The sequence below is a fragment of the Phyllobates terribilis genome, unplaced genomic scaffold (assembly GCF_046119375.1).
Source record: "Phyllobates terribilis strain yellow unplaced genomic scaffold, ASM4611937v1 Scaffold_9__5_contigs__length_417890890, whole genome shotgun sequence".
In the NCBI taxonomy this organism is placed as follows: domain Eukaryota; kingdom Metazoa; phylum Chordata; class Amphibia; order Anura; family Dendrobatidae; genus Phyllobates; species Phyllobates terribilis.
Genome location: NW_027362769.1, coordinates 302,096,651 through 302,121,517, shown reverse-complemented (window position 1 = coordinate 302,121,517; position 24,867 = coordinate 302,096,651). Strand labels below are relative to the sequence as shown.

General features: G+C 35.4%; 24 non-coding genes across 24 annotated transcripts; all 24 read right to left on the bottom strand.

Moving 5' to 3' along the window:
* Positions 1 to 634: 634 nt before the first annotated feature.
* Positions 635 to 710, bottom strand: TRNAT-UGU (transfer RNA threonine (anticodon UGU)). Its single transcript has one exon. It is a non-coding gene; the product is annotated as a tRNA-Thr (tRNA).
* An 833-nt stretch (positions 711 to 1,543) lies between these two features.
* On the bottom strand, positions 1,544 to 1,617 carry TRNAT-UGU (transfer RNA threonine (anticodon UGU)). The gene has a single exon. It is a non-coding gene; the product is annotated as a tRNA-Thr (tRNA).
* A 2,648-nt stretch (positions 1,618 to 4,265) lies between these two features.
* Positions 4,266 to 4,339, bottom strand: TRNAT-UGU (transfer RNA threonine (anticodon UGU)). Its single transcript has one exon. It is a non-coding gene; the product is annotated as a tRNA-Thr (tRNA).
* An 827-nt stretch (positions 4,340 to 5,166) lies between these two features.
* TRNAT-UGU (transfer RNA threonine (anticodon UGU)) lies at positions 5,167 to 5,240 on the bottom strand. Its single transcript has one exon. It is a non-coding gene; the product is annotated as a tRNA-Thr (tRNA).
* Positions 5,241 to 7,899: 2,659 nt separating this feature from the next.
* TRNAT-UGU (transfer RNA threonine (anticodon UGU)) lies at positions 7,900 to 7,973 on the bottom strand. The gene has a single exon. It is a non-coding gene; the product is annotated as a tRNA-Thr (tRNA).
* Positions 7,974 to 8,800: 827 nt separating this feature from the next.
* On the bottom strand, positions 8,801 to 8,874 carry TRNAT-UGU (transfer RNA threonine (anticodon UGU)). Its single transcript has one exon. It is a non-coding gene; the product is annotated as a tRNA-Thr (tRNA).
* Positions 8,875 to 10,166: 1,292 nt separating this feature from the next.
* Positions 10,167 to 10,240, bottom strand: TRNAT-UGU (transfer RNA threonine (anticodon UGU)). The gene has a single exon. It is a non-coding gene; the product is annotated as a tRNA-Thr (tRNA).
* An 837-nt stretch (positions 10,241 to 11,077) lies between these two features.
* Positions 11,078 to 11,151, bottom strand: TRNAT-UGU (transfer RNA threonine (anticodon UGU)). Its single transcript has one exon. It is a non-coding gene; the product is annotated as a tRNA-Thr (tRNA).
* A 372-nt stretch (positions 11,152 to 11,523) lies between these two features.
* TRNAT-UGU (transfer RNA threonine (anticodon UGU)) lies at positions 11,524 to 11,597 on the bottom strand. The gene has a single exon. It is a non-coding gene; the product is annotated as a tRNA-Thr (tRNA).
* Positions 11,598 to 12,432: 835 nt separating this feature from the next.
* TRNAT-UGU (transfer RNA threonine (anticodon UGU)) lies at positions 12,433 to 12,506 on the bottom strand. Its single transcript has one exon. It is a non-coding gene; the product is annotated as a tRNA-Thr (tRNA).
* Positions 12,507 to 13,787: 1,281 nt separating this feature from the next.
* TRNAT-UGU (transfer RNA threonine (anticodon UGU)) lies at positions 13,788 to 13,861 on the bottom strand. The gene has a single exon. It is a non-coding gene; the product is annotated as a tRNA-Thr (tRNA).
* An 827-nt stretch (positions 13,862 to 14,688) lies between these two features.
* On the bottom strand, positions 14,689 to 14,762 carry TRNAT-UGU (transfer RNA threonine (anticodon UGU)). The gene has a single exon. It is a non-coding gene; the product is annotated as a tRNA-Thr (tRNA).
* Positions 14,763 to 16,055: 1,293 nt separating this feature from the next.
* On the bottom strand, positions 16,056 to 16,129 carry TRNAT-UGU (transfer RNA threonine (anticodon UGU)). The gene has a single exon. It is a non-coding gene; the product is annotated as a tRNA-Thr (tRNA).
* A 372-nt stretch (positions 16,130 to 16,501) lies between these two features.
* TRNAT-UGU (transfer RNA threonine (anticodon UGU)) lies at positions 16,502 to 16,575 on the bottom strand. The gene has a single exon. It is a non-coding gene; the product is annotated as a tRNA-Thr (tRNA).
* A 380-nt stretch (positions 16,576 to 16,955) lies between these two features.
* Positions 16,956 to 17,029, bottom strand: TRNAT-UGU (transfer RNA threonine (anticodon UGU)). Its single transcript has one exon. It is a non-coding gene; the product is annotated as a tRNA-Thr (tRNA).
* A 1,746-nt stretch (positions 17,030 to 18,775) lies between these two features.
* TRNAT-UGU (transfer RNA threonine (anticodon UGU)) lies at positions 18,776 to 18,849 on the bottom strand. Its single transcript has one exon. It is a non-coding gene; the product is annotated as a tRNA-Thr (tRNA).
* A 372-nt stretch (positions 18,850 to 19,221) lies between these two features.
* TRNAT-UGU (transfer RNA threonine (anticodon UGU)) lies at positions 19,222 to 19,295 on the bottom strand. Its single transcript has one exon. It is a non-coding gene; the product is annotated as a tRNA-Thr (tRNA).
* A 380-nt stretch (positions 19,296 to 19,675) lies between these two features.
* TRNAT-UGU (transfer RNA threonine (anticodon UGU)) lies at positions 19,676 to 19,751 on the bottom strand. Its single transcript has one exon. It is a non-coding gene; the product is annotated as a tRNA-Thr (tRNA).
* Positions 19,752 to 20,129: 378 nt separating this feature from the next.
* Positions 20,130 to 20,203, bottom strand: TRNAT-UGU (transfer RNA threonine (anticodon UGU)). Its single transcript has one exon. It is a non-coding gene; the product is annotated as a tRNA-Thr (tRNA).
* A 381-nt stretch (positions 20,204 to 20,584) lies between these two features.
* TRNAT-UGU (transfer RNA threonine (anticodon UGU)) lies at positions 20,585 to 20,658 on the bottom strand. The gene has a single exon. It is a non-coding gene; the product is annotated as a tRNA-Thr (tRNA).
* Positions 20,659 to 21,485: 827 nt separating this feature from the next.
* TRNAT-UGU (transfer RNA threonine (anticodon UGU)) lies at positions 21,486 to 21,559 on the bottom strand. The gene has a single exon. It is a non-coding gene; the product is annotated as a tRNA-Thr (tRNA).
* A 380-nt stretch (positions 21,560 to 21,939) lies between these two features.
* Positions 21,940 to 22,015, bottom strand: TRNAT-UGU (transfer RNA threonine (anticodon UGU)). The gene has a single exon. It is a non-coding gene; the product is annotated as a tRNA-Thr (tRNA).
* Positions 22,016 to 23,749: 1,734 nt separating this feature from the next.
* TRNAT-UGU (transfer RNA threonine (anticodon UGU)) lies at positions 23,750 to 23,823 on the bottom strand. The gene has a single exon. It is a non-coding gene; the product is annotated as a tRNA-Thr (tRNA).
* A 380-nt stretch (positions 23,824 to 24,203) lies between these two features.
* On the bottom strand, positions 24,204 to 24,279 carry TRNAT-UGU (transfer RNA threonine (anticodon UGU)). Its single transcript has one exon. It is a non-coding gene; the product is annotated as a tRNA-Thr (tRNA).
* Between the last annotated feature and the right edge of the window lie 588 nt (positions 24,280 to 24,867).

Sequence of the window (24,867 nt, the reverse complement as noted above, 5' to 3'; positions counted from 1 at the left end):
ACAATGACAAACTTGTAGAATAGTAAAAAAAAAACAGTGCTGTAACTTTTTTAAAGCTTCATCCCGTCTTTCTTCCTTTTTAGCACTTAGAGCAGATTCTTAATCCCACTATCGTAGAGATCGATGTTGTACACAATTGAAGTGCACATTTTGATGTTTAAAAGCTTTATTTGGAACTGACAGTACTGCTAAGAATTGAACTCAGGATCTCCTGTTTACAAGACAGGCACTTTAACCAACTAAGCCACAGCACAACAAACTGATGAGAAGGACAGGAAAGCCAGTGAGGATTTTATCACTAAATAAAAATTTCAAGTGGTTAACTGAGCAAAACAACATTAAGCTTGAGTATTATTCCACGCAAAGCATAATCATGGAGTAAGATGTCGCTCTCAGTCTTGGCACTTGAGAAACCAAGTAATTTTTGAAGAGCATTATTTAAAAGGACAATGACAAATTTGTAGAATAGTAAAAAAAAAACCTCTGCTGTAACTTTTTTAAACTTCATCCCGTCTTTTTTCCTTTTTAGTACTTAGAGCAGATTCTTAATCCCACTATTGCACTATCGTAGAGATGGATGTTGCACACAATTAAAGTCCACATTTTGATGTTTAAAAGCTTTATTAGGAACAGACATTACTGCTGAGAATTGAACTCAGGATCTCCTGTTTACAAGACAGGCACTTTAACCAACTAAGCCACAGCACAACAAACTGATGAGAAGGACAGGAAAGTCAGTGAGGATTTTATCACTAATTAAAAATTTCAAGTGGTTAACTGAGCAAGACAACATTAAGCTTGAGAAGTATTCCATGCAAAGCATAATCATGGAGTAAGATGTCGATCTCAGTCTTGGCACTTGAGAAACCAAGTAATTTTTGAAGAGCATTATTTAAAAGGACAATGACAAATTTGTAGAATAGTAAAAAAAAAACACTGCTGTAACTTTTTTAAAGCTTCATCCCGTCTTTCTTCCTTTTTAGCACTTAGAGCAGATTCTTAATCCCACTATTGCACTATCGTAGAGATCGATGTTGTACACAATTGAAGTGCACATTTTGATGTTTAAAAGCTTTATTTGGAACAGACAGCACTGCTGAGAATTGAACTCAGGATCTCCTGTTTACAAGACAGGCACTTTAACCAACTAAGCCACAGCACAACAAACTGATGAGAAGGACAGGAAAGCCAGTGAGGATTTTATCACTAATTAAAAATTTCAAGTGGTTAACTGAGCAAAACAACATTAAGCTTGAGTATTATTCCATGCAAAGCATAATTATGGAGTAAGATGTCGCTCTCAGTATTGGCACTTGAGAAACCAAGTAATTTTTGAAGAGCATTATTTAAAAGGACAATGACAAATTTGTAGAATAGTAAAAAAAAAAACAGTTCTGTAACTTTTTTAAAGCTTCATCCCATCTTTCTTCCTTTTTAGCACTTAGAGCAGATTCTTAATCCCACTATTGCACTATCGTAGAGATCGATGTTGTACACAATTGAAGTGCACATTTTGAGGTTTAAAAGCTTTATTTGGAACAGATGGCACTGCTGAGATTTGAACTCAGGATCTCCTGTTTACAAGACAGGCACTTTAACCAACTAAGCCACAGCACCACAAGCTGAAGATGAGGACAGGAAAGCCAGTGAGGATTTAATTACTAATTAAAAATTTTAAGTGGTTAACTGAGCAAAACAACATTAAGCTTGAGAAGTATTCCATGCAAAGCATAATCATGGAGTAAAATGTCGATCTCAGTCTTGGCACTTGAGAAACCAAGTAATTTTTGAAGAGCATTATTTAAAAGGACAATGACAAATTTGTAGAATAGTAAAAAAAAAACAGTGCTGTAACTTTTTTAAAGCTTCATCCCGTCTTTCTTCCTTTTTAGCACTCAGAGCAGATTCTTAATCCCACTATTGCACTATCGTAGAGATCGATGTTGTACACAATTGAAGTGCACATTTTGATGTTTAAAAGCTTTATTTGGAACAGACAGTACTGCTGAGAATTGAACTCAGGATCTCCTGTTTACAAGACAGGCACGTTAACCAACTAAGCCACAGCACAACAAACTGATGAGAAGGACAGGAAAGCCATTGAGGATTTTATCACTAATTAAAAATTTCAAGTGGGTAACTGAGCAAAACAACATTAAGCTTGAGTATTATTCCATGCAAAGCATAATCATGGAGTAAGATGTCGCTCTCAGTCTTGGCACTTGAGAAACCAAGTAATTTTTGAAGAGCGTTATTTAAAAGGACAATGACAAATTTGTAGAATAGTAAAAAAAAAACACTGCTGTAACTTTTTTAAAGCTTCATCCCGTCTTTCTTCCTTTTTAGCACTTAGAGCAGATTCTTAATCCCACTATTGCACTATCGTAGAGATCGAGGCTGTACACAATTAAAGTCCACATTTTGAGGTTTAAAAGCTTTATTTGGAACAGATGGCACTGCTGAGTTTTGAACTCAGGATCTCCTGTTTACGAGACAGGCGCTTTAACCAACTAAGCCACAGCATCACAAGCTGATGAGAAGGACAGGAAAGCCAGTGAGGATTTAATCACTAATTAAAAATTTCAAGTGGTTAACTGAGCAAAACAACATTAAGCTTGAGTATTGTTCCATGCAAAGCATAATCATGGAGTAAGATGTCGCTCTCAGTCTTGGCACTTGAGAAACCAAGTAATTTTTGAAGAGCATTATTTAAAAGGACAATGACAAATTTGTAGAATAGTAAAAAAAAAACACTGCTGTAACTTTTTTAAAGCTTCATCCCGTCTTTCTTCCTTTTTAGCACTTAGAGCAGATTCTTAATCCCACTATCGTAGAGATCGATGTTGTACACAATTGAAGTGCACATTTTGATGTTTAAAAGCTTTATTTGGAACTGACAGTACTGCTGAGAATTGAACTCAGGATCTCCTGTTTACAAGACAGGCACTTTAACTAACTAAGCCACAGCACAACAAACTGATGAGAAGGACAGGAAAGCCAGTGAGGATTTTATCACTAAATAAAAATTTCAAGTGGTTAACTGAGCAAAACAACATTAAGCTTGAGTATTATTCCACGCAAAGCATAATCATGGAGTAAGATGTCGCTCTCAGTCTTGGCACTTGAGAAACCAAGTAATTTTTGAAGAGCATTATTTAAAAGGACAATGACAAATTTGTAGAATAGTAAAAAAAAAAACATTGCTGTAACTTTTTCAAAGCTTCATCCCGTCTTTCTTCCTTTTTAGCACTTAGAGCAGATTCTTAATCCCACTATTGCACTATCGTAGAGATCAATGTTGTACACAATTGAAGTGCACATTTTGATGTTTAAAAGCTTTATTTGGAACAGACAGTACTGCTGAGAATTGAACTCAGGATCTCCTGTTTACAAGACAGGCACGTTAACCAACTAAGCCACAGCACAACAAACTGATGAGAAGGACAGGAAAGCCATTGAGGATTTTATCACTAATTAAAAATTTCAAGTGGTTAACTGAGCAAAACAACATTAAGCTTGAGTATTATTCCATGCAAAGCATAATCATGGAGTAAGATGTCGCTCTCAGTCTTGGCACTTGAGAAACCAAGTAATTTTTGAAGAGCATTATTTAAAAGGACAATGACAAATTTGTAGAATAGTAAAAAAAAAAAACAGTTCTGTAACTTTTTTAAAGCTTCATCCCGTCTTTCTTCCTTTTTAGCACTTAGAGCAGATTCTTAATCCCACTATTGCATTATCGTAGAGATCGATGTTGTACACAATTGAAGTGCACATTTTGATGTTTAAAAGCTTTATTTGGAACAGACAGTACTGCTGAGAATTGAACTCAGGATCTCCTGTTTACAAGACAGGCACGTTAACCAACTAAACCACAGCACAACAAACTGATGAGAAGGACAGGAAAGCCATTGAGGATTTTATCACTAATTAAAAATTTCAAGTGGTTAACTGAGCAAAACAACATTAAGCTTGAGTATTATTCCATGCAAAGCATAATCATGGAGTAAGATGTCGCTCTCAGTCTTGGCACTTGAGAAACCAAGTAATTTTTGAAGAGCATTATTTAAAAGGACAATGACAAATTTGTAGAATAGTAAAAAAAAAAAAACAGTTCTGTAACTTTTTTAAAGCTTCATCCCATCTTTCTTCCTTTTTAGCACTTAGAGCAGATTCTTAATCCCACTATTGCACTATCGTAGAGATCGATGTTGTACACAATTGAAGTGCACATTTTGAGGTTTAAAAGCTTTATTTGGAACAGATGGCACTGCTGAGATTTGAACTCAGGATCTCCTGTTTACAAGACAGGCGCTTTAACCAACTAAGCCACAGCACCACAAGCTGAAGATGAGGACAGGAAAGCCAGTGAGGATTTAATTACTAATTAAAAATTTTAAGTGGTTAACTAAGCAAAACAACATTAAGCTTGAGTAGTATTCCATGCAAAGCATAATCATGGAATAAGATGTCGCTCTCAGTCTTGGCAATTGAGAAACCAAGTAATTTTTGAAGATCATTATTTAAAAGGACAATGACAAATTTGTAGAATAGTAAAAAAAAAACCTCTGCTGTAACTTTTTTTAAACTTCATCCCGTCTTTTTTCCTTTTTAGTACTTAGAGCAGATTCTTAATCCCACTATTGCACTATCGTAGAGATCGATGTTGTACACAATTAAAGTCCACATTTTGATGTTTAAAAGCTTTGTTTGGAATAGACATTACTGCTGAGTATTGAACTCAGGATCTCCTGTTTACAAGGCAGGCACTTTAACCAACTAAGCCACAGCACAACAAATGATGAGAAGGACAGGAAAGTCAGTGAGGATTTTATCACTAATTAAAAATTTCAAGTGGTTAACTGAGCAAAACAACATTATGCTTGTGTAGTATTCCATGCAAAGCATAATCATGGAATAAGATGTCGCTCTCAGTCTTGGCACTTGAGAAACTAAGTAATTTTTGAAGAGCATTATTTAAAAGGACAATGACAAATTTGTAGAATAGTAAAAAAAAAAACAGTGCTGTAACTTTTTCAAAGATTCATCCCGTCTTTCTTCCTTTTTAGCACTTAGAGCAGATTCTTAATCCCACTATCGTAGAGATCGATGTTGTACACAATTGAAGTGCACATTTTGATGTTTAAAAGCTTTATTTGGAACTGACAGTACTGCTGAGAATTGAACTCAGGATCTCCTGTTTACAAGACAGGCACTTTAACCAACTAAGCCACAGCACAACAAACTGATGACAAGGACAGGAAAGCCAGTGAGGATTTTATCACTAAATAAAAATTTCAAGTGGTTAACTGAGCAAAACAACATTAAGCTTGAGTATTATTCCACGCAAAGCATAATCATGGAGTAAGATGTCGCTCTCAGTCTTGGCACTTGAGAAACCAAGTAATTTTTGAAGAGCATTATTTAAAAGGACAATGACAAATTTGTAGAATAGTAAAAAAAAAAACACTGCTATAACTTTTTTAAAGCTTCATCCCGTCTTTCTTCCTTTTTAGCACTTAGAGCAGATTCTTAATCCCACTATTGCACTATCGTAGAGATCGATGTTGTACACAATTGAAGTGCACATTTTGAGGTTTAAAAGCTTTATTTGGAACAGATGGCACTGCTGAGTTTTGAACTCAGAATCTCCTGTTTACGAGACAGGCGCTTTAACCAACTAAGCCACAGCATCACAAGCTGATGAGAAGGACAGGAAAGCCAGTGAGGATTTAATCACTAATTAAAAATTTCAAGTGGTTAACTGAGCAAAACAACATTTAGCTTGAGTAGTATTCCATGCAAAGCATAATCATGGAATAAGATGTCGCTCTCAGTCTTGGCACTTGAGAAACCAAGTAATTTTTGAAGAGCATTATTTAAAAGGACAATGACAAATTTGTAGAATAGTAAAAAAAAAAACATTGCTGTAACTTTTTCAAAGCTTCATCCCGTCTTTCTTCCTTTTTAGCACTTAGAGCAGATTCTTAATCCCACTATTGCACTATCGTAGAGATCGATGTTGTACACAATTGAAGTGCACATTTTGAGGTTTAAAAGCTTTATTTGGAACAGATGGCACTGCTGAGTTTTGAACTCAGAATCTCCTGTTTACGAGACAGGCGCTTTAACCAACTAAGCCACAGCATCACGAGCTGATGAGAAGGACAGGAAAGCCAGTGAGGATTTAATCACTAATTAAAAATTTCAAGTGGTTAACTGAGCAAAACAACATTTAGCTTGAGTATTATTCCATGCAAAGCATAATCATGGAATAAGATGTCGCTCTCAGTCTTGGCACTTGAGAAACCAAGTAATTTTTGAAGAGCATTATTTAAAAGGACAATGACAAATTTGTAGAATAGTAAAAAAAAAAACATTGCTGTAACTTTTTCAAAGCTTCATCCCGTCTTTCTTCCTTTTTAGCACTTAGAGCAGATTCTTAATCCCACTATTGCACTATCGTAGAGATCGATGTTGTACACAATTGAAGTGCACATTTTGATGTTTATAAGCTTTATTTGGAACAGACAGTACTGCTGAGAATTGAACTCAGGATCTCCTGTTTACAAGACAGGCACGTTAACCAACTAAGCCACAGCACAACAAACTGATGAGAAGGACAGGAAAGCCAGTGAGGATTTAATCACTAATTAAAAATTTCAAGTGGTTAACTGAGCAAAACAACATTTAGCTTGAGTAGTATTCCATGCAAAGCATAATCATGGAATAAGATGTCGCTCTCAGTCTTGGCACTTGAGAAACCAAGTAATTTTTGAAGAGCATTATTTAAAAGGACAATGACAAATTTGTAGAATAGTAAAAAAAAAAACATTGCTGTAACTTTTTCAAAGCTTCATCCCGTCTTTCTTCCTTTTTAGCACTTAGAGCAGATTCTTAATCCCACTATTGCATTATCGTAGAGATCGATGTTGTACACAATTGAAGTGCACATTTTGATGTTTAAAAGCTTTATTTGGAACAGACAGTACTGCTGAGAATTGAACTCAGGATCTCCTGTTTACAAGACAGGCACGTTAACCAACTAAACCACAGCACAACAAACTGATGAGAAGGACAGGAAAGCCATTGAGGATTTTATCACTAATTAAAAATTTCAAGTGGTTAACTGAGCAAAACAACATTAAGCTTGAGTATTATTCCATGCAAAGCATAATCATGGAGTAAGATGTCACTCTCAGTCTTGGCACTTGAGAAACCAAGTAATTTTTGAAGAGCATTATTTAAAAGGACAATGACAAATTTGTAGAATAGTAAAAAAAAAAAACAGTTCTGTAACTTTTTTAAAGCTTCATCCCGTCTTTCTTCCTTTTTAGCACTTAGAGCAGATTCTTAATCCCACTATTGCATTATCGTAGAGATCGATGTTGTACACAATTGAAGTGCACATTTTGATGTTTAAAAGCTTTATTTGGAACAGACAGTACTGCTGAGAATTGAACTCAGGATCTCCTGTTTACAAGACAGGCACGTTAACCAACTAAACCACAGCACAACAAACTGATGAGAAGGACAGGAAAGCCATTGAGGATTTTATCACTAATTAAAAATTTCAAGTGGTTAACTGAGCAAAACAACATTAAGCTTGAGTATTATTCCATGCAAAGCATAATCATGGAGTAAGATGTCACTCTCAGTCTTGGCACTTGAGAAACCAAGTAATTTTTGAAGAGCATTATTTAAAAGGACAATGACAAATTTGTAGAATAGTAAAAAAAAAAAAACAGTTCTGTAACTTTTTTAAAGCTTCATCCCATCTTTCTTCCTTTTTAGCACTTAGAGCAGATTCTTAATCCCACTATTGCACTATCGTAGAGATCGATGTTGTACACAATTGAAGTGCACATTTTGAGGTTTAAAAGCTTTATTTGGAACAGATGGCACTGCTGAGATTTGAACTCAGGATCTCCTGTTTACAAGACAGGCGCTTTAACCAACTAAGCCACAGCACCACAAGCTGAAGATGAGGACAGGAAAGCCAGTGAGGATTTAATTACTAATTAAAAATTTTAAGTGGTTAACTAAGCAAAACAACATTAAGCTTGAGTAGTATTCCATGCAAAGCATAATCATGGAATAAGATGTCGCTCTCAGTCTTGGCAATTGAGAAACCAAGTAATTTTTGAAGATCATTATTTAAAAGGACAATGACAAATTTGTAGAATAGTAAAAAAAAAACCTCTGCTGTAACTTTTTTTAAACTTCATCCCGTCTTTTTTCCTTTTTAGTACTTAGAGCAGATTCTTAATCCCACTATTGCACTATCGTAGTGATCGATGTTGTACACAATTAAAGTCCACATTTTGATGTTTAAAAGCTTTGTTTGGAATAGACATTACTGCTGAGTATTGAACTCAGGATCTCCTGTTTACAAGGCAGGCACTTTAACCAACTAAGCCACAGCACAACAAATGATGAGAAGGACAGGAAAGTCAGTGAGGATTTTATCACTAATTAAAAATTTCAAGTGGTTAACTGAGCAAAACAACATTATGCTTGTGTAGTATTCCATGCAAAGCATAATCATGGAATAAGATGTCGCTCTCAGTCTTGGCACTTGAGAAACTAAGTAATTTTTGAAGAGCATTATTTAAAAGGACAATGACAAATTTGTAGAATAGTAAAAAAAAAAACAGTGCTGTAACTTTTTCAAAGATTCATCCCGTCTTTCTTCCTTTTTAGCACTTAGAGCAGATTCTTAATCCCACTATCGTAGAGATCGATGTTGTACACAATTGAAGTGCACATTTTGATGTTTAAAAGCTTTATTTGGAACTGACAGTACTGCTGAGAATTGAACTCAGGATCTCCTGTTTACAAGACAGGCACTTTAACCAACTAAGCCACAGCACAACAAACTGATGAGAAGGACAGGAAAGCCAGTGAGGATTTTATCACTAAATAAAAATTTCAAGTGGTTAACTGAGCAAAACAACATTAAGCTTGAGTATTATTCCACGCAAAGCATAATCATGGAGTAAGATGTCGCTCTCAGTCTTGGCACTTGAGAAACCAAGTAATTTTTGAAGAGCATTATTTAAAAGGACAATGACAAATTTGTAGAATAGTAAAAAAAAAAACACTGCTATAACTTTTTTAAAGCTTCATCCCGTCTTTCTTCCTTTTTAGCACTTAGAGCAGATTCTTAATCCCACTATTGCACTATCGTAGAGATCGATGTTGTACACAATTGAAGTGCACATTTTGAGGTTTAAAAGCTTTATTTGGAACAGATGGCACTGCTGAGTTTTGAACTCAGAATCTCCTGTTTACGAGACAGGCGCTTTAACCAACTAAGCCACAGCATCACAAGCTGATGAGAAGGACAGGAAAGCCAGTGAGGATTTAATCACTAATTAAAAATTTCAAGTGGTTAACTGAGCAAAACAACATTTAGCTTGAGTAGTATTCCATGCAAAGCATAATCATGGAATAAGATGTCGCTCTCAGTCTTGGCACTTGAGAAACCAAGTAATTTTTGAAGAGCATTATTTAAAAGGACAATGACAAATTTGTAGAATAGTAAAAAAAAAAACATTGCTGTAACTTTTTCAAAGCTTCATCCCGTCTTTCTTCCTTTTTAGCACTTAGAGCAGATTCTTAATCCCACTATTGCACTATCGTAGAGATCGATGTTGTACACAATTGAAGTGCACATTTTGATGTTTAAAAGCTTTATTTGGAACAGACAGTACTGCTGAGAATTGAACTCAGGATCTCCTGTTTACAAGACAGGCACGTTAACCAACTAAGCCACAGCACAACAAACTGATGAGAAGGACAGGAAAGCCATTGAGGATTTTATCACTAATTAAAAATTTCAAGTGGTTAATTGAGCAAAACAACATTAAGCTTGAGTATTATTCCATGCAAAGCATAATCATGGAGTAAGATGTCGCTCTCAGTCTTGGCACTTGAGAAACCAAGTAATTTTTGAAGAGCATTATTTAAAAGGACAATGACAAATTTGTAGAATAGTAAAAAAAAAAAATAGTTCTGTAACTTTTTTAAAGCTTCATCCCATCTTTCTTCCTTTTGAGCACTTAGAGCAGATTCTTAATCCCACTATTGCATTATCGTAGAGATCGATGTTGTACACAATTGAAGTGCACATTTTGAGGTTTAAAAGCTTCATTTGGAACAGATGGCACTGCTGAGATTTGAACTCAGGATCTCCTGTTTACAAGACAGGCGCTTTAACCAACTAAGCCACAGCACCACAAGCTGGAGATGAGGACAGGAAAGCCAGTGAGGATTTAATTACTAATTAAAAATTTTAAGTGGTTAACTGAGCAAAACAACATTATGCTTGAGTAGTATTCCATGCAAAGCATAATCATGGAATAAGATGTCGCTCTCAGTCTTGGCAATTGAGAAACCAAGTAATTTTTGAAGAGCATTATTTAAAAGGACAATGACAAATTTGTAGAATAGTAAAAAAAAAAACATTGCTGTAACTTTTTCAAAGCTTCATCCCGTCTTTCTTCCTTTTTAGCACTTAGAGCAGATTCTTAATCCCACTATTGCACTATCGTAGAGATCGATGTTGTACACAATTGAAGTGCACATTTTGATGTTTAAAAGCTTTATTTGGAACAGACAGTACTGCTGAGAATTGAACTCAGGATCTCCTGTTTACAAGACAGGCACGTTAACCAACTAAGCCACAGCACAACAAACTGATGAGAAGGACAGGAAAGCCATTGAGGATTTTATCACTAATTAAAAATTTCAAGTGGTTAATTGAGCAAAACAACATTAAGCTTGAGTATTATTCCATGCAAAGCATAATCATGGAGTAAGATGTCGCTCTCAGTCTTGGCACTTGAGAAACCAAGTAATTTTTGAAGAGCATTATTTAAAAGGACAATGACAAATTTGTAGAATAGTAAAAAAAAAAAATAGTTCTGTAACTTTTTTAAAGCTTCATCCCATCTTTCTTCCTTTTGAGCACTTAGAGCAGATTCTTAATCCCACTATTGCATTATCGTAGAGATCGATGTTGTACACAATTGAAGTGCACATTTTGAGGTTTAAAAGCTTCATTTGGAACAGATGGCACTGCTGAGATTTGAACTCAGGATCTCCTGTTTACAAGACAGGCGCTTTAACCAACTAAGCCACAGCACCACAAGCTGGAGATGAGGACAGGAAAGCCAGTGAGGATTTAATTACTAATTAAAAATTTTAAGTGGTTAACTGAGCAAAACAACATTATGCTTGAGTAGTATTCCATGCAAAGCATAATCATGGAATAAGATGTCGCTCTCAGTCTTGGCAATTGAGAAACCAAGTAATTTTTGAAGAGCATTATTTAAAAGGACAATGACAAACTTGTAGAATAGTAAAAAAAAAACACTGCTGTAACTTTTTTAAAGCTTCATCCCGTCTTTCTTCCTTTTTAGCACTTAGAGCAGATTCTTAATCCCACTATCGTAGAGATCGATGTTGTACACAATTGAAGTGCACATTTTGATGTTTAAAAGCTTTATTTGGAACTGACAGTACTGCTGAGAATTGAACTCAGGATCTCCTGTTTACAAGACAGGCACTTTAACCAACTAAGCCACAGCACAACAAACTGATGAGAAGGACAGGAAAGCCAGTGAGGATTTTATCACTAAATAAAAATTTCAAGTGGTTAACTGAGCAAAACAACATTAAGCTTGAGTATTATTCCACGCAAAGCATAATCATGGAGTAAGATGTCGCTCTCAGTCTTGGCACTTGAGAAACCAAGTAATTTTTGAAGAGCATTATTTAAAAGGACAATGACAAATTTGTAGAATAGTAAAAAAAAAACCTCTGCTGTAACTTTTTTAAAGCTTCATCCCGTCTTTCTTCCTTTTTAGCACTTAGAGCAGATTCTTAATCCCACTATTGCACTATCGTAGAGATCGATGTTGTACACAATTGAAGTGCACATTTTGATGTTTAAAAGCTTTATTTGGAACAGACAGTACTGCTGAGAATTGAACTCAGGATCTCCTGTTTACAAGACAGGCATTTTAACCAACTAAGCCACAGCACAACAAACTGATGAGAAGGACAGGAAAGCCAGTGAGGATTTTATCACTAATTAAAAATTTCAAGTGGTTAACTGAGCAAAACAACATTAAGCTTGAGTATTATTCCATGCAAAGCATAATTATGGAGTAAGATGTCGCTCTCAGTCTTGGCACTTGAGAAACCAAGTAATTTTTGAAGAGCATTATTTAAAAGGACAATGACAAATTTGTAGAATAGTAAAAAAAAAACAGTTCTGTAACTTTTTTAAAGCTTCATCCCATCTTTCTTCCTTTTTAGCACTTAGAGCAGATTCTTAATCCCACTATTGCACTATCGTAGAGATCGATGTTGTACACAATTGAAGTGCACATTTTGAGGTTTAAAAGCTTTATTTGGAACAGATGGCACTGCTGAGATTTGAACTCAGGATCTCCTGTTTACAAGACAGGCACTTTAACCAACTAAGCCACAGCACCACAAGCTGAAGATGAGGACAGGAAAGCCAGTGAGGATTTAATTACTAATTAAAAATTTTAAGTGGTTAACTGAGCAAAACAACATTAAGCTTGAGTAGTATTCCATGCAAAGCATAATCATGGAATAAGATGTCGCTCTCAGTCTTGGCAATTGAGAAACCAAGTAATTTTTGAAGATCATTATTTAAAAGGACAATGACAAATTTGTAGAATAGTAAAAAAAAAACCTCTGCTGTAACTTTTTTTAAACTTCATCCCGTCTTTTTTCCTTTTTAGTACTTAGAGCAGATTCTTAATCCCACTATTGCACTATCGTAGAGATCGATGTTGTACACAATTAAAGTCCACATTTTGATGTTTAAAAGCTTTATTTGGAATAGACATTACTGCTGAGTATTGAACTCAGGATCTCCTGTTTACAAGACAGGCACTTTAACCAACTAAGCCACAGCACAACAAACTGATGAGAAGGACAGGAAAGTCAGTGAGGATTTTATCACTAATTAAAAATTTCAAGTGGTTAACTGAGCAAGACAACATTAAGCTTGAGAAGTATTCCATGCAAAGCATAATCATGGAGTAAGATGTCGATCTCAGTCTTGGCACTTGAGAAACCAAGTAATTTTTGAAGAGCATTATTTAAAAGGACAATGACAAATTTGTAGAATAGTAAAAAAAAAACAGTGCTGTAACTTTTTTAAAGCTTCATCCCGTCTTTCTTCCTTTTTAGCACTCAGAGCAGATTCTTAATCCCACTATTGCACTATCGTAGTGATCGATGTTGTACACAATTAAAGTCCACATTTTGATGTTTAAAAGCTTTGTTTGGAATAGACATTACTGCTGAGTATTGAACTCAGGATCTCCTGTTTACAAGGCAGGCACTTTAACCAACTAAGCCACAGCACAACAAATGATGAGAAGGACAGGAAAGTCAGTGAGGATTTTATCACTAATTAAAAATTTCAAGTGGTTAACTGAGCAAAACAACATTATGCTTGTGTAGTATTCCATGCAAAGCATAATCATGGAATAAGATGTCGCTCTCAGTCTTGGCACTTGAGAAACTAAGTAATTTTTGAAGAGCATTATTTAAAAGGACAATGACAAATTTGTAGAATAGTAAAAAAAAAAACAGTGCTGTAACTTTTTCAAAGATTCATCCCGTCTTTCTTCCTTTTTAGCACTTAGAGCAGATTCTTAATCCCACTATCGTAGAGATCGATGTTGTACACAATTGAAGTGCACATTTTGATGTTTAAAAGCTTTATTTGGAACTGACAGTACTGCTGAGAATTGAACTCAGGATCTCCTGTTTACAAGACAGGCACTTTAACCAACTAAGCCACAGCACAACAAACTGATGAGAAGGACAGGAAAGCCAGTGAGGATTTTATCACTAAATAAAAATTTCAAGTGGTTAACTGAGCAAAACAACATTAAGCTTGAGTATTATTCCACGCAAAGCATAATCATGGAGTAAGATGTCGCTCTCAGTCTTGGCACTTGAGAAACCAAGTAATTTTTGAAGAGCATTATTTAAAAGGACAATGACAAATTTGTAGAATAGTAAAAAAAAAAACACTGCTATAACTTTTTTAAAGCTTCATCCCGTCTTTCTTCCTTTTTAGCACTCAGAGCAGATTCTTAATCCCACTATTGCACTATCGTAGTGATCGATGTTGTACACAATTAAAGTCCACATTTTGATGTTTAAAAGCTTTGTTTGGAATAGACATTACTGCTGAGTATTGAACTCAGGATCTCCTGTTTACAAGGCAGGCACTTTAACCAACTAAGCCACAGCACAACAAATGATGAGAAGGACAGGAAAGTCAGTGAGGATTTTATCACTAATTAAAAATTTCAAGTGGTTAACTGAGCAAAACAACATTATGCTTGTGTAGTATTCCATGCAAAGCATAATCATGGAATAAGATGTCGCTCTCAGTCTTGGCACTTGAGAAACTAAGTAATTTTTGAAGAGCATTATTTAAAAGGACAATGACAAATTTGTAGAATAGTAAAAAAAAAAACAGTGCTGTAACTTTTTCAAAGATTCATCCCGTCTTTCTTCCTTTTTAGCACTTAGAGCAGATTCTTAATCCCACTATCGTAGAGATCGATGTTGTACACAATTGAAGTGCACATTTTGATGTTTAAAAGCTTTATTTGGAACTGACAGTACTGCTGAGAATTGAACTCAGGATCTCCTGTTTACAAGACAGGCACTTTAACCAACTAAGCCACAGCACAACAAACTGATGAGAAGGACAGGAAAGCCAGTGAGGATTTTATCACTAAATAAAAATTTCAAGTGGTTAACTGAGCAAAACAACATTAAGCTTGAGTATTATTCCACGCAAAGCATAATCATGGAGTAAGATGTCGCTCTCAGTCTTGGCACTTGAGAAACCAAGTAATTTTTGAAGAGCATTATTTAAAAGGACAATGACAAATTTGTAGAATAGTAAAAAAAAAAAACACTGCTATAACTTTTTTAAAGCTTCATCCCGTCTTTCTTCCTTTTTAGCACTTAGAGCAGATTCTTAATCCCACTATTGCACTATCGTAGAGATCGATGTTGTACACAATTGAAGTGCACATTTTGAGGTTTAAAAGCTTTATTTGGAACAGATGGCACTGCTGAGTTTTGAACTCAGAATCTCCTGTTTACGAGACAGGCGCTTTAACCAACTAAGCCACAGCATCACAAGCTGATGAGAAGGACAGGAAAGCCAGTGAGGATTTAATCACTAATTAAAAATTTCAAGTGGTTAACTGAGCAAAACAACATTTAGCTTGAGTAGTATTCCATGCAAAGCATAATCATGGAATAAGATGTCGCTCTCAGTCTTGGCACTTGAGAAACCAAGTAATTTTTGAAGAGCATTATTTAAAAGGACAATGACAAATTTGTAGAATAGTAAAAAAAAAAACATTGCTGTAACTTTTTCAAAGCTTCATCCCGTCTTTCTTCCTTTTTAGCACTTAGAGCAGATTCTTAATCCCACTATTGCACTATCGTAGAGATCGATGTTGTACACAATTGAAGTGCACATTTTGATGTTTAAAAGCTTTATTTGGAACAGACAGTACTGCTGAGAATTGAACTCAGGATCTCCTGTTTACAAGACAGGCACGTTAACCAACTAAGCCACAGCACAACAAACTGATGAGAAGGACAGGAAAGCCATTGAGGATTTTATCACTAATTAAAAATTTCAAGTGGTTAATTGAGCAAAACAACATTAAGCTTGAGTATTATTCCATGCAAAGCATAATCATGGAGTAAGATGTCGCTCTCAGTCTTGGCACTTGAGAAACCAAGTAATTTTTGAAGAGCATTATTTAAAAGGACAATGACAAATTTGTAGAATAGTAAAAAAAAAAAATAGTTCTGTAACTTTTTTAAAGCTTCATCCCATCTTTCTTCCTTTTGAGCACTTAGAGCAGATTCTTAATCCCACTATTGCATTATCGTAGAGATCGATGTTGTACACAATTGAAGTGCACATTTTGAGGTTTAAAAGCTTCATTTGGAACAGATGGCACTGCTGAGATTTGAACTCAGGATCTCCTGTTTACAAGACAGGCGCTTTAACCAACTAAGCCACAGCACCACAAGCTGGAGATGAGGACAGGAAAGCCAGTGAGGATTTAATTACTAATTAAAAATTTTAAGTGGTTAACTGAGCAAAACAACATTATGCTTGAGTAGTATTCCATGCAAAGCATAATCATGGAATAAGATGTCGCTCTCAGTCTTGGCAATTGAGAAACCAAGTAATTTTTGAAGAGCATTATTTAAAAGGACAATGACAAACTTGTAGAATAGTAAAAAAAAAACACTGCTGTAACTTTTTTAAAGCTTCATCCCGTCTTTCTTCCTTTTTAGCACTTAGAGCAGATTCTTAATCCCACTATCGTAGAGATCGATGTTGTACACAATTGAAGTGCACATTTTGATGTTTAAAAGCTTTATTTGGAACTGACAGTACTGCTGAGAATTGAACTCAGGATCTCCTGTTTACAAGACAGGCACTTTAACCAACTAAGCCACAGCACAACAAACTGATGAGAAGGACAGGAAAGCCAGTGAGGATTTTATCACTAAATAAAAATTTCAAGTGGTTAACTGAGCAAAACAACATTAAGCTTGAGTATTATTCCACGCAAAGCATAATCATGGAGTAAGATGTCGCTCTCAGTCTTGGCACTTGAGAAACCAAGTAATTTTTGAAGAGCATTATTTAAAAGGACAATGACAAATTTGTAGAATAGTAAAAAAAAAACAGTTCTGTAACTTTTTTAAAGCTTCATCCCATCTTTCTTCCTTTTTAGCACTTAGAGCAGATTCTTAATCCCACTATTGCACTATCGTAGAGATCGATGTTGTACACAATTGAAGTGCACATTTTGAGGTTTAAAAGCTTTATTTGGAACAGATGGCACTGCTGAGATTTGAACTCAGGATCTCCTGTTTACAAGACAGGCACTTTAACCAACTAAGCCACAGCACCACAAGCTGAAGATGAGGACAGGAAAGCCAGTGAGGATTTAATTACTAATTAAAAATTTTAAGTGCTTAACTGAGCAAAACAACATTAAGCTTGAGTAGTATTCCATGCAAAGCATAATCATGGAATAAGATGTCGCTCTCAGTCTTGGCAATTGAGAAACCAAGTAATTTTTGAAGATGATTATTTAAAAGGACAATGACAAATTTGTAGAATAGTAAAAAAAAAACCTCTGCTGTAACTTTTTTTAAACTTCATCCCGTCTTTTTTCCTTTTTAGTACTTAGAGCAGATTCTTAATCCCACTATTGCACTATCGTAGAGATCGATGTTTTACACAATTAAAGTCCACATTTTGATGTTTAAAAGCTTTATTTGGAATAGACATTACTGCTGAGTATTGAACTCAGGATCTCCTGTTTACAAGACAGGCACTTTAACCAACTAAGCCACAGCACAACAAACTGATGAGAAGGACAGGAAAGTCAGTGAGGATTTTATCACTAATTAAAAATTTCAAGTGGTTAACTGAGCAAGACAACATTAAGCTTGAGAAGTATTCCATGCAAAGCATAATCATGGAGTAAGATGTCGATCTCAGTCTTGGCACTTGAGAAACCAAGTAATTTTTGAAGAGCATTATTTAAAAGGACAATGACAAATTTGTAGAATAGTAAAAAAAAAACAGTGCTGTAACTTTTTTAAAGCTTCATCCCGTCTTTCTTCCTTTTTAGCACTCAGAGCAGATTCTTAATCCCACTATTGCACTATCGTAGAGATCGAGGCTGTACACAATTAAAGTCCACATTTTGAGGTTTAAAAGCTTTATTTGGAACAGATGGCACTGCTGAGTTTTGAACTCAGGATCTCCTGTTTACGAGACAGGCGCTTTAACCAACTAAGCCACAGCATCACAAGCTGATGAGAAGGCCAGGAAAGCAAGTGAGGATTTGATCACTAATTAAAAATTTCAAGTGGTTAACTGAGCAAAACAACATTTAGCTTGAGTAGTATTCCATGCAAAGCATAATCATGGAATAAGATGTCGCTCTCAGTCTTGGCACTTGAGAAACCAAGTAATTTTTGAAGAGCATTATTTAAAAGGACAATGACAAATTTGTAGAATAGTAAAAAAAAAAACATTGCTGTAACTTTTTCAAAGCTTCATCCCGTCTTTCTTCCTTTTTAGCACTTAGAGCAGATTCTTAATCCCACTATTGCACTATCGTAGAGAACGATGTTGTACACAATTGAAGTGCACATTTTGAGGTTTGAAAGCTTTATTTGGAACAGACAGTACTGCTGAGAATTGAACTCAGGATCTCCTGTTTACAAGACAGGCACGTTAACCAACTAAGCCACAGCACAACAAACTGATGAGAAGGACAGGAAAGCCATTGAGGATTTTATCACTAATTAAAAATTTCAAGTGGGTAACTGAGCAAAACAACATTAAGCTTGAGTATTATTCCATGCAAAGCATAATCATGGAGTAAGATGTCGCTCTCAGTCTTGGCACTTGAGAAACCAAGTAATTTTTGAAGAGCATTATTTAAAAGGACAATGACAAATTTGTAGAATAGTAAAAAAAAAAAATAGTTCTGTAACTTTTTTAAAGCTTCATCCCATCTTTCTTCCTTTTGAGCACTTAGAGCAGATTCTTAATCCCACTATTGCGTTATCGTAGAGATCGATGTTGTACACAATTGAAGTGCACATTTTGAGGTTTAAAAGCTTCATTTGGAACAGATGGCACTGCTGAGATTTGAACTCAGGATCTCCTGTTTACAAGACAGGCGCTTTAACCAACTAAGCCACAGCACCACAAGCTGAAGATGAGGACAGGAAAGCCAGTGAGGATTTAATTACTAATTAAAAATTTTAAGTGGTTAACTGAGCAAAACAACATTATGCTTGAGTAGTATTCCATGCAAAGTATAATCATGGAATAAGATGTCGCTCTCAGTCTTGGCAATTGAGAAACCAAGTAATTTTTGAAGAGCATTATTTAAAAGGACAATGACAAACTTGTAGAATAGTAAAAAAAAAACAGTGCTGTAACTTTTTTAAAGCTTCATCCCGTCTTTCTTCCTTTTTAGCACTTAGAGCAGATTCTTAATCCCACTATCGTAGAGATCGATGTTGTACACAATTGAAGTGCACATTTTGATGTTTAAAAGCTTTATTTGGAACTGACAGTACTGCTGAGAATTGAACTCAGGATCTCCTGTTTACAAGACAGGCACTTTAACCAACTAAGCCACAGCACAACAAACTGATGAGAAGGACAGGAAAGCCAGTGAGGATTTTATCACTAAATAAAAATTTCAAGTGGTTAACTGAGCAAAACAACATTAAGCTTGAGTATTATTCCACGCAAAGCATAATCATGGAGTAAGATGTCGCTCTCAGTCTTGGCACTTGAGAAACCAAGTAATTTTTGAAGAGCATTATTTAAAAGGACAATGACAAATTTGTAGAATAGTAAAAAAAAAACCTCTGCTGTAACTTTTTTAAACTTCATCCCGTCTTTTTTCCTTTTTAGTACTTAGAGCAGATTCTTAATCCCACTATTGCACTATCGTAGAGATCGATGTTGCACACAATTAAAGTCCACATTTTGATGTTTAAAAGCTTTATTAGGAACAGACATTACTGCTGAGAATTGAACTCAGGATCTCCTGTTTACAAGACAGGCACTTTAACCAACTAAGCCACAGCACAACAAACTGATGAGAAGGACAGGAAAGTCAGTGAGGATTTTATCACTAATTAAAAATTTCAAGTGGTTAACTGAGCAAGACAACATTAAGCTTGAGAAGTATTCCATGCAAAGCATAATCATGGAGTAAGATGTCGATCTCAGTCTTGGCACTTGAGAAACCAAGTAATTTTTGAAGAGCATTATTTAAAAGGACAATGACAAATTTGTAGAATAGTAAAAAAAAAACACTGCTGTAACTTTTTTAAAGCTTCATCCCGTCTTTCTTCCTTTTTAGCACTTAGAGCAGATTCTTAATCCCACTATTGCACTATCGTAGAGATCGATGTTGTACACAATTGAAGTGCACATTTTGATGTTTAAAAGCTTTATTTGGAACAGACAGTACTGCTGAGAATTGAACTCAGGATCTCCTGTTTACAAGACAGGCACTTTAACCAACTAAGCCACAGCACAACAAACTGATGAGAAGGACAGGAAAGCCAGTGAGGATTTTATCACTAATTAAAAATTTCAAGTGGTTAACTGAGCAAAACAACATTAAGCTTGAGTATTATTCCATGCAAAGCATAATTATGGAGTAAGATGTCGCTCTCAGTCTTGGCACTTGAGAAACCAAGTAATTTTTGAAGAGCATTATTTAAAAGGACAATGACAAATTTGTAGAATAGTAAAAAAAAAAACAGTTCTGTAACTTTTTTAAAGCTTCATCCCATCTTTCTTCCTTTTTAGCACTTAGAGCAGATTCTTAATCCCACTATTGCACTATCGTAGAGATCGATGTTGTACACAATTGAAGTGCACATTTTGAGGTTTAAAAGCTTTATTTGGAACAGATGGCACTGCTGAGATTTGAACTCAGGATCTCCTGTTTACAAGACAGGCACTTTAACCAACTAAGCCACAGCACCACAAGCTGAAGATGAGGACAGGAAAGCCAGTGAGGATTTAATTACTAATTAAAAATTTTAAGTGGTTAACTGAGCAAAACAACATTAAGCTTGAGAAGTATTCCATGCAAAGCATAATCATGGAGTAAGATGTCGATCTCAGTCTTGGCACTTGAGAAACCAAGTAATTTTTGAAGAGCATTATTTAAAAGGACAATGACACATTTGTAGAATAGTAAAAAAAAAACAGCGCTGTAACTTTTTTAAAGCTTCATCCCGCCTTTCTTCCTTTTTAGCACTCAGAGCAGATTCTTAATCCCACTATTGCACTATCGTAGAGATCGATGTTGTACACAATTGAAGTGCACATTTTGAGGTTTAAAAGCTTTATTTGGAACAGACAGTACTGCTGAGAATTGAACTCAGGATCTCCTGTTTACAAGACAGGCACGTTAACCAACTAAGCCACAGCACAACAAACTGATGAGAAGGACAGGAAAGCCATTGAGGATTTTATCACTAATTAAAAATTTCAAGTGGGTAACTGAGCAAAACAACATTAAGCTTCAGTATTATTCCATGCAAAGCATAATCATGGAGTAAGATGTCGCTCTCAGTCTTGGCACTTGAGAAACCAAGTAATTTTTGAAGAGCATTATTTAAAAGGACAATGACAAATTTGTAGAATAGTAAAAAAAAAAACACTGCTGTAACTTTTTTAAAACTTCATCCCGTCTTTCTTCCTTTTTAGCACTTAGAGCAGATTCTTAATCCCACTATCATAGAGATCGATGTTGTACACAATTGAAGTGCACATTTTGATGTTTAAAAGCTTTATTTGGAACTGACAGTACTGCTGAGAATTGAACTCAGGATCTCCTGTTTACAAGACAGGCACTTTAACCAACTAAGCCACAGCACAACAAACTGATGAGAAGGACAGGAAAGCCAGTGAGGATTTTATCACTAAATAAAAATTTCAAATGGTTAACTGAGCAAAACAACATTAAGCTTGAGTATTATTCCACGCAAAGCATAATCATGGAGTAAGATGTCGCTCTCAGTCTTGGCACTTGAGAAACCAAGTAATTTTTGAAGAGCATTATTTAAAAGGACAATGACAAATTTGTAGAATAGTAAAAAAAAAACCTCTGCTGTAACTTTTTTAAACTTCATCCCGTCTTTTTTCCTTTTTAGTACTTAGAGCAGATTCTTAATCCCACTATTGCACTATCGTAGAGATGGATGTTGTACACAATTAAAATCCACATTTTGATGTTTAAAAGCTTTATTAGGAACAGACATTACTGCTGAGAATTGAACTCAGGATCTCCTGTTTACAAGACAGGCACTTTAACCAACTAAGCCACAGCACAACAAACTGATGAGAAGGACAGGAAAGTCAGTGAGGATTTTATCACTAATTAAAAATTTCAAGTGGTTAACTGAGCAAAACAACATTAAGCTTGAGAAGTATTCCATGCAAAGCATAATCATGGAGTAAGATGTCGATCTCAGTCTTGGCACTTGAGAAACCAAGTAATTTTTGAAGAGCATTATTTAAAAGGACAATGACAAATTTGTAGAATAGTAAAAAAAAAACACTGCTGTAACTTTTTTAAAGCTTCATCCCGTCTTTCTTCCTTTTTAGCACTTAGAGCAGATTCTTAATCCCACTATTGCACTATCGTAGAGATCGATGTTGTACACAATTGAAGTGCACATTTTGATGTTTAAAAGCTTTATTTGGAACAGACAGTACTGCTGAGAATTGAACTCAGGATCTCCTGTTTACAAGACAGGCACGTTAACCAACTAAGCCACAGCACAACAAACTGATGAGAAGGACAGGAAAGCCAGTGAGGATTTAATCACTAATTAAAAATTTCAAGTTGTTAACTGAGCAAAACAACATTTAGCTTGAGTAGTATTCCATGCAAAGCATAATCATGGAATAAGATGTCGCTCTCAGTCTTGGCACTTGAGAAACCAAGTAATTTTTGAAGAGCATTATTTAAAAGGACAATGACAAATTTGTAGAATAGTAAAAAAAAAAAACATTGCTGTAACTTTTTCAAAGCTTCATCCCGTCTTTCTTCCTTTTTAGCACTTAGAGCAGATTCTTAATCCCACTATTGCACTATCGTAGAGATCGATGTTGTACACAATTGAAGTGCACATTTTGATGTTTAAAAGCTTTATTTGGAACAGACAGTACTGCTGAGAATTGAACTCAGGATCTCCTGTTTACAAGACAGGCACGTTAACCAACTAAGCCACAGCACAACAAACTGATGAGAAGGACAGGAAAGCCATTGAGGATTTTATCACTAATTAAAAATTTCAAGTGGGTAACTGAGCAAAACAACATTAAGCTTGAGTATTATTCCATGCAAAGCATAATCATGGAGTAAGATGTCGCTCTCAGTCTTGGCACTTGAGAAACCAAGTAATTTTTGAAGAGCGTTATTTAAAAGGACAATGACAAATTTGTAGAATAGTAAAAAAAAAACACTGCTGTAACTTTTTTAAAGCTTCATCCCGTCTTTCTTCCTTTTTAGCACTTAGAGCAGATTCTTAATCCCACTATTGCACTATCGTAGAGATCGAGGCTGTACACAATTAAAGTCCACATTTTGAGGTTTAAAAGCTTTATTTGGAACAGATGGCACTGCTGAGTTTTGAACTCAGGATCTCCTGTTTACGAGACAGGCGCTTTAACCAACTAAGCCACAGCATCACAAGCTGATGAGAAGGACAGGAAAGCCAGTGAGGATTTAATCACTAATTAAAAATTTCAAGTGGTTAACTGAGCAAAACAACATTAAGCTTGAGTATTATTCCATGCAAAGCATAATCATGGAGTAAGATGTCGCTCTCAGTCTTGGCACTTGAGAAACCAAGTAATTTTTGAAGAGCATTATTTAAAAGGACAATGACAAATTTGTAGAATAGTAAAAAAAAAACACTGCTGTAACTTTTTTAAAGCTTCATCCCGTCTTTCTTCCTTTTTAGCACTTAGAGCAGATTCTTAATCCCACTATCGTAGAGATCGATGTTGTACACAATTGAAGTGCACATTTTGATGTTTAAAAGCTTTATTTGGAACTGACAGTACTGCTGAGAATTGAACTCAGGATCTCCTGTTTACAAGACAGGCACTTTAACCAACTAAGCCACAGCACAACAAACTGATGAGAAGGACAGGAAAGCCAGTGAGGATTTTATCACTAAATAAAAATTTCAAGTGGTTAACTGAGCAAAACAACATTAAGCTTGAGTATTATTCCACGCAAAGCATAATCATGGAGTAAGATGTCGCTCTCAGTCTTGGCACTTGAGAAACCAAGTAATTTTTGAAGAGCATTATTTAAAAGGACAATGACAAATTTGTAGAATAGTAAAAAAAAAACCTCTGCTGTAACTTTTTTAAACTTCATCCCGTCTTTTTTCCTTTTTAGTACTTAGAGCAGATTCTTAATCCCACTATTGCACTATCGTAGAGATGGATGTTGTACACAATTAAAGTCCACATTTTGATGTTTAAAAGCTTTATTAGGAACAGACATTACTGCTGAGAATTGAACTCAGGATCTCCTGTTTACAAGACAGGCACTTTAACCAACTAAGCCACAGCACAACAAACTGATGAGAAGGACAGGAAAGTCAGTGAGGATTTTATCACTAATTAAAAATTTCAAGTGGTTAACTGAGCAAGACAACATTAAGCTTGAGAAGTATTCCATGCAAAGCATAATCATGGAGTAAGATGTCGATCTCAGTCTTGGCACTTGAGAAACCAAGTAATTTTTGAAGAGCATTATTTAAAAGGACAATGACAAATTTGTAGAATAGTAAAAAAAAAACACTGCTGTAACTTTTTTAAAGCTTCATCCCGTCTTTCTTCCTTTTTAGCACTTAGAGCAGATTCTTAATCCCACTATTGCACTATCGTAGAGATCGATGTTGTACACAATTGAAGTGCACATTTTGATGTTTAAAAGCTTTATTTGGAACAGACAGTACTGCTGAGAATTGAACTCAGGATCTCCTGTTTACAAGACAGGCACGTTAACCAACTAAGCCACAGCACAACAAACTGATGAGAAGGACAGGAAAGCCATTGAGGATTTTATCACTAATTAAAAATTTCAAGTGGTTAACTGAGCAAAACAACATTAAGCTTGAGTATTATTCCATGCAAAGCATAATCATGGAGTAAGATGTCGC